Below are 10690 nucleotides of genomic sequence, written 5' to 3'. Positions count from 1 at the left end.
ACTTTTAGAGAACTGACCTTTGTAGCAAGTGTGATCCCTACACTTCAGTACTAGAATAACTCGCTAGATTGCAACTGATTTAAAGGTTCATCTCACCATATCTGTGAAAAGAAACCAGAGAAAAAAGTAAGAAAGCCCCTAAAATGACTGATAAACAGTCAGACCATAGAACAGTAGTTTTATTTACAGGTAAAATGTTATCAATTTGAGAGAATGACTATGGAGAACTGCGTGTATCTCTATATGAGATGAGGATCCAACAATGGAAACTCCAGGTTGGAATGTCAACTGTATTAGGAAAAGGATGGATTGCTGCTCACAGTATAGATGACACAGTGAGTTGCATAATGAAAATACTGTTACATGTTTATATTTCAGTCAAAGCTTTCTTCAGAAAAGAAAATACACACACATTCACACAAGCAAGCACACCTTTCGCACACACAACTGCCATCTCCAGCAGCTAGTGAGCAGTCTGAGCGGCCCGAATGGCCGTCATGTGTACATGAACTGTGCTTGCTAGTGTGTGCGTGCGTGTGTGCGCGTGTGCGTGCGCACGTGCAGGTGCAGGTGCGTGTGTTTGTGTGTGCGTGCGTGCGTGCGGGTGCGTTTCCTTTACTGAAGAAGGCTTTGGACAAAAGCTGAATGTGTAACAGTCTTCTCACTGTGGCTGTCTGCAACTCAACGTATCATCATTACGGTGAGTAGCAGTGAGTAGCAGTCTATCCTTTCCCTAATATTGTGTAGATGAGAATCCTGTGCAGACACATGATTGGTGCTATGCTGATAACTTTGCTGGCAATAGGGCTTTGGGCAAGTTAGCCACATTTGTTCTAGATCTACGTAATAATACACAAGTTACCATACTGTGCATGACAGAAGGAACCTTGTACCACTCTAGTCATAACTTTCCTGTTGTCCTTGGAAACAGAGTGAGGGAAAAGTGTCTCCATGAGCCCAAATTTACATCTTCTTCATGATCATTATGAAAGTTGTATGTTAGTGGCAGTAGAATTGTTCTGCAGTCAGCCGCAAATGCCAGTTCACGGAACATTCTCAATAGTGTTTCACAAAAAGAAAATTGTCTTTCCTCCAGGTATTTCCATTTGGGTTCACAGAGCATTTCCATGAAACTTGTGTGTTCATTGAACCTATCGGAAACAAAGCTAACAGCATTCCTCGGAATTGCTTTGATGTCTTCCTTTAATCAGACTGGTGGAGATCTCAAACACTAGCAAGAATGTATCGTACAAGTGTTCTGTGCAGGGTTTCCTATATAGATGAGCTCACTTCCCTAGAATTCTCCCACTAAACTAAACTGAAGTCGACTATTTGCTGTCCCTAAAATCAGTCTTGCTTGCTCATTCCATTTGATGACATTCTTTAATGTTGTACCTAGTGTTTAATCGCTGTTACTGTATCAAGCAACAGACCACTGATATTGTATTCAAACATTACAGAATTGGTTTTAGAGTTTCCTACATCAGTCTGTAAAAAGAGAAACCTAATAGGATCATGTTGCCAGAATGAGATTTTCACTCTGCAGCGGAGTGTGCGCTGACATGAAACTTCCTGGCAGATTAAAACTGTGTGCCCGACCGAGACTCGAACTCGGGACCTTTATCTTTCGCGGGCAAGTGCTCTACCATCTGAGCTACCGAAGCACGATTCATGCCCGGTACTCGCAGCTTTACTTCTGCCAGTATCCGTCTCCTACCTTCCAAACTTTACAGAAGCTCTCCTGCGAACCTTGCAGAACCAGCACTCCTGAAAGAAAGGATACTGTGGAGACATGGCTTAGCCACAGCCTGGGGGATGTTTCCAGAATGAGATTTTCACTCTGCAGCGGAGCGTGCGCTGATATGAAACTTCCAGGCAGATTAAAACTGTGTGCCCGACCGGCACACAGTCGGGAGGATGTTTCCAGAATGAGATTTTCACTCTTCAGCGGAGTGTGCACTGATATGAAACTGGTAGCCGGCCGTGGTGGTCTAGCGGTTCTAGGCGCTCAGTCCGGAACCGCGCGACTGCTACGGTCGCAGGTTCGAATCCTGTCTCGGGCATGGATGTGTGTGATGTCCTTAGGTTAGTTAGGTTTAAGTAGTTCTAAGTTCTAGGGGACTGATGACCACAGATGTTAAGTCCCATAGTGCTCAGAGCCATTTGAACCATTTTGATATGAAACTTCCTGGCAGATTAAAACCGTGTGCCCGACCAGCACACAGTTTTAATCTGCCAGGAAGTTTCATATCAGCGCACACTCCGCTGCAGAGTGAAAATCTCATTCGGGAAACAACCCCCTAGGCTGTGGCTAAGCCATGTCTCCGCAGTATCCTTTCTTTCAGGAGTGCTGGTTCTGCAAGGTTGGCAGGAGAGCTTCTGTAAAGTTTGGAAGGTAGGAGACGGATACTGGCAGAAGTAAAGCTGTGAGTACTGGGCGTGACTCGTGCTTCGGTAGCTCAGATGGTAGAGCACTTGCCCGCGAAAGGCAAAAGTCCCGAGTTCGAGTCTCGGTCGAGCACACTGTTTTAATCTGCCAGGAAGTTTCAGGATCATGTTGCTTTCCATCCATCTCTCTGTCTTATTGTTAAAAACTCCTTTTCTCAGCAATGGATAGACATAGCAAGTTGAAATTTATGCCATTTAACTGAAGGCTATGGTTCCTTGGTGGTGTGAAAAATTGGAGCTTCGAAGTTTGTGCAGTCAAAGGATTTGGCTATTTACTATGTATACACAAATAATCCATGCATATTTTTTTCCGAATTTAGGGACAAAAATTTGAGGTGCACATATTAATTGTAAATCAGCTCCACCTCCAAGAGTAGACCCCTTTATTCTATAGCATTGTGGTGGCTTCAGTCGGTGATGTATCAATAGGACATTAGAAGAGAAGTATTAACCACATGTTAACTTGTCAATGGTGGCTACAAGTTCTCATTATCACTCTTACACAGCTAAAGAAAAACTTAATTTTTTATTGCGGAAGCAGAGAACATTGGAAACTGTGCAATAGGAAGGAAGTGCGATGAGAACGAGGGTTGTATTCGCTACTGGCAGAAACACAAAATGCGATTTCAAGAAATGAATGGTAATTTCTGGGAATTTTGTGGCCAAAAGTGAAGCATCTGAACTTGCAAAGAAGGTTCAGGTATTATGTAGATATGAAGTGGTAACATGAATACACAGTGTCTAGTAAAATGTGCCAACTCAGAGCATTAGCCTTAGCCAAAGAACTAGGCATCACAGGTTTTTAAAACAACTAGAGCTGGCTATCAAGTTTTTTCATTCGAAATGTACACTCCTGGAAATTGAAATAAGAACACCGTGAATTTATTGTCCCAGGAAGGGGAAACTTTATTGACACATTCCTGGGGTCAGATACATCACATGATCACACTGACAGAACCACAGGCACATAGACACAGGCAACAGAGCATGCACAATGTCGGCACTAGTACAGTGTATATCCACCTTTCGCAGCAATGCAGGCTGCTATTCTCCCATGGAGACTATCGTAGAGATGCTGGATGTAGTCCTGTGGAACGGCTTGCCATTCCATTTCCACCTGGCGCCTCAGTTGGACCAGCGTTCGTGCTGGACGTGCAGACCGCGTGAGACGACGCTTCATCCAGTCGCAAACATGCTCAATGGGGGACAGATCCGGAGATCTTGCTGGCCAGGGTAGTTGACTTACACCTTCTAGAGCACGTTGGGTGGCACGGGATACATGCGGACGTGCATTGTCCTGTTGAAACAGCAAGTTCCCTTGCCGGTCTAGGAATGGTAGAACGATGTGTTTGATGACGGTTTGGATGTACCGTGCACTATTCAGTGTCCCCTCGACGATCACCAGTGGTGTACGGCCAGTGTAGGAGATCGCTCCCCACACCATGATGCCGGGTGTTGGCCCTGTGTGCCTCGGTCGTATGCAGTCCTGATTGTGGCGCTCACCTGCACGGCGCCAAACACGCATACGACCATCATTGGCACCAAGGCAGAAGCGACTCTCATCGATGAAGACGACACGTCTCCATTCGTCCCTCCATTCACGCCTATCGCGACACAACTGGAGGCGGGCTGCACGATGTTGGGGCGTGAGCGGAAGACGGCCTAACGGTGTGCGGGACCGTAGCCCAGCTTCATGGAGACGGTTGCGAATGGTCCTCGCCGATACCCCAGGAGCAACAGTGTCCCTAATTTTCTGGGAAGTGGCGGTGCGGTCCCCTACGGCACTGCGTAGGATCCTACGGTCTTGGCGTGCATCCGTGCGTCGCTGCGGTCCGGTCCCAGGTCGACGGGCACGTGCACCTTCCGCCGACCACTGGCGACAACATCGATGTACTGTGGAGACCTCATGCCCCACGTGTTGAGCAATTCGGCGGTACGTCCACCCGGCCTCCCGCATGCCCACTATACGCCCTCGCTCAAAGTCCGTCAACTGCACATACGGTTCACGTCCACGCTGTCGCGGCATGCTACCAGTGTTAAAGACTGCGATGGAGCTCCGTATGCCACGGCAAACTGGCTGACAGTGACGGCAGCGGTGCACAAATGCTGCGCAGCTAGCGCCATTCGACGGCCAACACCGCGGTTCCTGGTGTGTCCGCTGTGCCGTGCGTGTGATCATTGCTTGTACAGCCCTCTCGCAGTGTCCGGAGCAAGTATGGTGGGTCTGACACACCGGTGTCAATGTGTTCTTTTTTCCATTTCCAGGAGTGTATTAGGCTTCTGGAGGAAAAAAACTACCATCACTCAGTAGGTTCCAGACAGTTACGAGGAAAAAATGGCGAAGTTTCGTCACTACGTGTTAAATTTGCACCACAAACATTCCTGTATGTTATTGCAGATTGATAGAGTGGATCAAATGCCAATCTATTTTGAGATGCTGCTGATCAACAATGAACAGGAAAGGGGAATCCAGCATCATTACACAAACTGGCCGCAGTGACAAGCGGAGGTGTACAGCCATGTTCTACATGTACATCTACATTTATACTCCGCAAGCCACCCAACGGTGTGTGGCGGAGGGCACTTTACGTGCCACTGTCATTACCTCCATTTTCTGTTCCAGACGCATATGGTTCGCGGGAAGAACGACTGTCTGAAAGCCTCCGTGCGCACTCGAATCTCTCTAATTTTACATTTGTGATCTCCTCGGGAGGTATAAGTAGGGGGAAGCAATATATTCGATACCTCATTCAGAAACGCACCCTCTCGAAACCTGGCGAGCAAGCTACACTGCGATGCAGAGCGCCTCTCTTGCAGAGTCTGCCACTTGAGTTTGCTAAACATCTCCGTAACGCTATCACGGTTACCAAATAACCCTGTGACGAAACGCGCCGCTCTTCTTTGGATCTTCTCTATCTCTTCCGTCAACCCGATCTGGTACGGATCCCACACTGATGAGCAATACTCAAGTATAGGTCGAACGAGTGTTTTGTAAGCCACCTCCTTTGTTGATGGACTACATTTTCTAAGGACTCTCCCTATGAATCTCAACCTGGTACCCGCCCTACCAACAATTAATTTTATATGATCATTCCACTTCAAATTGTTCCGCATGCATACTCCCAGATATTTTACAGAAGTAACTGCTACCAGTGTTTGTTCCGCTATCATGTAATCATACAATAAAAGATCCTTCTTTCTATGTATTCGCAATACATTACATTTCTCCATGTTAAGGGTCAGTTTGCCACTCCCTGCACCAAGTGCCTATCCGCTGCAGATCTTCCTGCATTTCTCTACAATTTTCTAATGCTGCAACTTCTCTGTATACTACAGCATCATCCGCGTAAAGCCGCATGGAACTTCCGACACTATCTACTAGGTCATTTATGTATATTGTGAAAAGTAATGGTCCTATAACACTCCCCCGTGGCACGCCAGAGGTTACTTTAACGTCTGTAGACGTCTCTCCATTGATAACAACATGCTGTGTTCTGTTTGCTAAAAATTCTTCAATCCAGCCACACAGCTTGTCTGATATTCTGTAGGCTCTTACTTTGTTTATCAGGCGACAGTGCAGAACTGTATCGAACGCCTTCTTGAAGTCAAGGAAAATAGCATCTATCTGGGAGCCTGTATCTAATATTTTCTGGGTCTCATGAACAAATAAAGCGAGTTGGGTCTCTCACGATCGCTGTTTCCGGAATCCATGTTGATTCCTACAGAGTAGATTCTGGGTTTCCAAAAACGACATGATACTCGAGCAAAAAACATGTTCTGAAATTCTACAACAGATCGATGTCAGAGATATAGGTCTATAGTTTTGCGCATCTGCTCGATGACCCTTCTTGAAGACTGGGACTACCTGTGCTCTTTTCCAATCATTTGGAACCTTCCGCTCCTCTAGAGACTTGCGGTACACGGCTGTTAGAAGGGGGGCAAGTTCTTTCGCGTACTCTGTGTAGTGTAACTACCGATGGACAGAAGCTACCAGCTTACTGATATTTAAAAGGAAAACTATTCTGAAAATATCAGTGAAAGGCATCTTGGTGAGAGCAAATCCAAAAGGGTGGATGGATGATGACCGTGTGGTTGTTTAGATGTTTGGCAGTGTCATCTTGGTGCGTTAATGAATTTACCAAACATGCTGGTACTGGACAGCTTCTGTGGAGTGAGGAAGTTTGAAGCAAGTTACAAAAAGGGAAAACTGACTTGATGAATAATCCTGGAGGTCTCATGTCCATCTGAGCAATTTTTTTTTTAGTAATAAAAATGCCTAAATAAGGAAGTTAATTTTTTTGTAACCAGAAGTCAATTATTTTGTTTTTCAATTAATGGCCAAATTCTGTAACTTTATATCTTCTCTCCTCTGAGTTGAACTTACTTCCATGTTGTCGAGATCTACACACTTCTGTAGGTGCTCCTTCTTCTGACGCCGCAAAACTTCTCCTCCTTGACCGTGTAGGTAATGTAATTTTCATATATCGGACTTCTTCCTCATATGCAGGCAGCAGGTGTGACATGACCTCTTCGTGGTGTATGGAAGAAAATAAAAAGGCCTAATATTTTTGCACTGAGAGAAATTACTATTCATATACCATGAAAGCTACTACATGCATCTCATATCTAAACACATCCTCTCTCCACGAGAACTCAAGACATAAGGTGACAAAAAATTTAATGAGGTCTTTATCATTTGTTCTCCCCTTCCAGCATAGCAAAATACATCTTTTGTGGGCACTTACAACGGTTATTCTTGGCTTTTCCTATGTACCAGTAAACATCCAGCAACTATTAGAAGAGTGTATGAATTGGCTATTCAAAGCTGCACTTGAGCAATGATATACACAATGGATAGCTGATGAAAACCACAAGGTCAAGCCAAGTGGAAAAATCAGGTGACCGTATTTGTCTCTGATTTATAGGTGGATGAAATGTGCATGGAACTCCATTCTGCTTTCACTGGTGGAGAAACTATCAAAATATATGGTATCACAAATTCACTGGTCAGAACCGAGAACTATGTTATATGGGAAGATGGCGACGACGACGACGATTCTTCTGCTTGTAATGACGAAGGAAGTGATGGTGAATAGAATAATTGTGTTAGAATATATTCTTTTTTGTAAATAAAACACAAATTAAAGCCAATATATGTGATACATTGATAAGTTGATGGTGTGGATTATTAGCATATACAGGGTGTTACAAAAAGGTACGGCCAAACTTTCAGGAAATATTCCTCACACACAAATAAAGAAAAGATGTTATGTGGACATGTGTCCGGAAACGCTTAATTTCCATGTTAGAGCTCATTTTAGTTTCGTCAGTATGTACTGTACTTCCTCGATTCACCGCCAGTTGGCCCAATTGAAGGAAGGTAATGTTGACTTCGGTGCTTGTGTTGACATGCGACTCATTGCTCTACAGTACTAGCATCAAGCACATCAGTAAGTAGCATCAACAGGTTAGTGTTCATCACGAACGTGCTTTTGCAGTCAGTGCAATGCTTACAAATGCGGAGTTGGCAGATGCCCATTTGATGTAGGGATTAGCACGGGGCAATAGCCGTGGCGCAGTACGTTTGTATCGAGACAGATTTCCAGAACAAAGGTGTCCCAACAGGAAGACGTTCGAAGCAATTGATCGGCATCTTAGGGAGCACGGAACATTCCAGCCTATGACTCGCGACTGGGGAAGACCTAGAACGACGAGGACACCTGCAATAGACGAGGCAATTCTTCGTGCAGTTGACGATAACCCTAATGTCAGCGTCAGAGAAGTTGCTGCTGTACAAGGTAACGTTGACCACATCACTGTAAGGAGAGTGCTACGGGAGAACCAGTTGTTTCCGTACCATGTACAGCGTGTGCAGGCACTATCAGCAGCTGATTGGCCTCCACGGGTACACTTCTGCGAATGGTTCATCCAACAATGTGTCAATCCTCATTTCAGTGCAAATGTTCTCTTTACGGATGAGGCTGCATTCCAACGTTATCAAATTGTAAATTTTCACAATCAACATGTGTGGGCTGACGAGAATCCGCACGCAATTATGCAATCACGTCATCAACACAGATTTTCTGTGAACGTTTGGGCAGGCATTGTTGGTGATGTCTTGATTGGGCCCCATGTTCTTCCGCCTACGCTCATGGAGCACGTTATCATGATTTCATACAGGATACTCTACCTGTGCTGCTAGAACATGTGCCTTTACAAGTACGACACAATATGTGGTTCGTGCACGATGGAGCTCCTGCACATTTCAGTCGAAGTGTTCGTACGTTTCTCAACAACAGATTCGGCGACCGATGGATTGGTAGAGGCGGACCAATTCCATGGCCTCCACGCTCTCCTGACCTCAACCCTCTTGACTTTCATTTATGGGGGCATTTGAAAGCTCTTGTCTACGCAACCCCGGTGCCAAATGTAGAGACTCTTCGTGCTCGTGTTGTGGGCGGCTGTGATACAATACACCATTCTCCAGGGCTGCATCAGCGCATCAGGGATTCCATGCGACGGAGGTTGGATGCATGTATCCTCGCTAACGGAGGACATTTTGAACATTTCCTGTAACAAAGTGTTTGAAGTCACGCTGGTATGTTCTGTTGCTGTGTGTTTCCATTCCATGATTAATGTGATCTGAAGAGAAGTAATAAAATGAGCTCTAACATGGAAACTAAGGGTTTCCGGACACATGTCCACATAACATATTCTCTTTCTTTGTGTGTGAGGAATGTTTCCTGAAAGTTTGGCCGTACCTTTTTGTAACACCCTGTATACAGTTTTTAATCTATTTTGATACTTGAAAACTCACTCATCAAAACATATAGGGTACTAACTATTGACCAAGAATCATGAAATTTGGCAGGAAGCAGTATTTCAAAGTGCAAGTAAAGGGAAAACTCAGAAAAAGGTAAATGTTTAATTATATCACACTAAAAAATATTTGTTTTGTCTTTCGTTATCCAACTTCAAACTTGAAATTAAAACTTATTCAAAAGTCTTGGATTTCCTGGGACCAATATCTTGCCAGTATCAGTGTTGATAAGGGGGAAAACTCATCAAGAGTTTACGTTCCTGGGATGGGTTAACTGTCATATACATCATTATGTTTGTTCAGAACCCTCAGAGCATGAGTGCTACTAGCACCTAGCTGATATTTCTACTTATCTGCATTAATTTACATTTTTCCATATTGAGAGCAAGCTGCTGTTCATCACACAAAATAGAAATTCTGTCCAAGTCATTCTGTATCCTCCCACAGTGACTCAACAACAAATCCATGGTTTGTATACACAACAGCATCATCAGCAAACAGTCACATGCTACTGCTGAGCTATCTGTCAACTCCCTAATGTAAATAGAGAACAAGAAAGGTCCTGTCAAACTTCCCTGGAGCACACTCCTGATGATACCCTTATCACTGATGAACACTCTTCATCCAGGACAATGTTCTGGGTTCTGTTATTGAAAATTAGAATATGCTAAAGAGTTCCGCAACAAACTAGCAGTAAGGGCAGTGGTATACAAGTTTTTGGAGTTGTTCCTTTGCCACTCTTTTATACAGTAGTTACATGCACTTTTTTCTAGTCGCTTTGGACTTTGCACTGGGCAAGAGATTCACAATAGCCAGTAAAGAGCCAGTGCCAAACAATACTTTATGTAAAAAGAAATTGGAATTCCATCCAGACCTAGCTGACTATGTATTTTCAACTCTTTTTAGTTGCTTCTCAATGCTAGAGATAACTGTTTCCATGTCCTCTGTGCTAGAGTCTAAATGGCAGTCAAAAAACTGTATGAACCTCCTTTGTGAGCAATTTTTTTTAAATGCAGAATTTAAAACAAGTGTTTCTTTTGCTGTCTTTTATTGCCACACCAGAGTGCCTGATTAGAAGCCCTTGACCTGCTTAGAGATTTTAATTTAGTTGGCTACTTTTTACCTGGATCAGGTTCATAATAAGTGCTGTGATGTGGAATACCGCAACAGAATAAGCATAAAACACTCACATAGAACTAAAAAGTAAAAATAAAATTTAATGTTTATATGGGTGCATGCTGACCATTTAAAGTTTTTTCTGATGCCTGCCTCTGCTCCAGAATTCGTCTATGGTAAGGAAGGAGATGTTGAGGAGAAACACCAGTAAACTAAATTTGAGGACACTATTGCTATCTGTCAGACATTTTATTTCCATGGGTAGAATGTCAATGTTTTATAGCTATATGTTTCACCCTTTTCTCT

General features: G+C 44.0%; 1 protein-coding gene across 1 annotated transcript in view; it reads left to right on the top strand.

The window, feature by feature from the left end:
* The window catches only part of LOC126195552 (uncharacterized), a 322158-nt gene that overhangs the window by 135712 nt on the left and 175756 nt on the right, over positions 1–10690 (top strand). The window lies entirely within an intron of this gene.

Source organism: Schistocerca nitens, chromosome 7 (genome assembly GCF_023898315.1).
Source record: "Schistocerca nitens isolate TAMUIC-IGC-003100 chromosome 7, iqSchNite1.1, whole genome shotgun sequence".
NCBI classification, from domain to species: domain Eukaryota; kingdom Metazoa; phylum Arthropoda; class Insecta; order Orthoptera; family Acrididae; genus Schistocerca; species Schistocerca nitens.
Note: the sequence above shows the minus strand (reverse complement) of the source record. Positions and strands in the feature narration are given on the sequence as shown.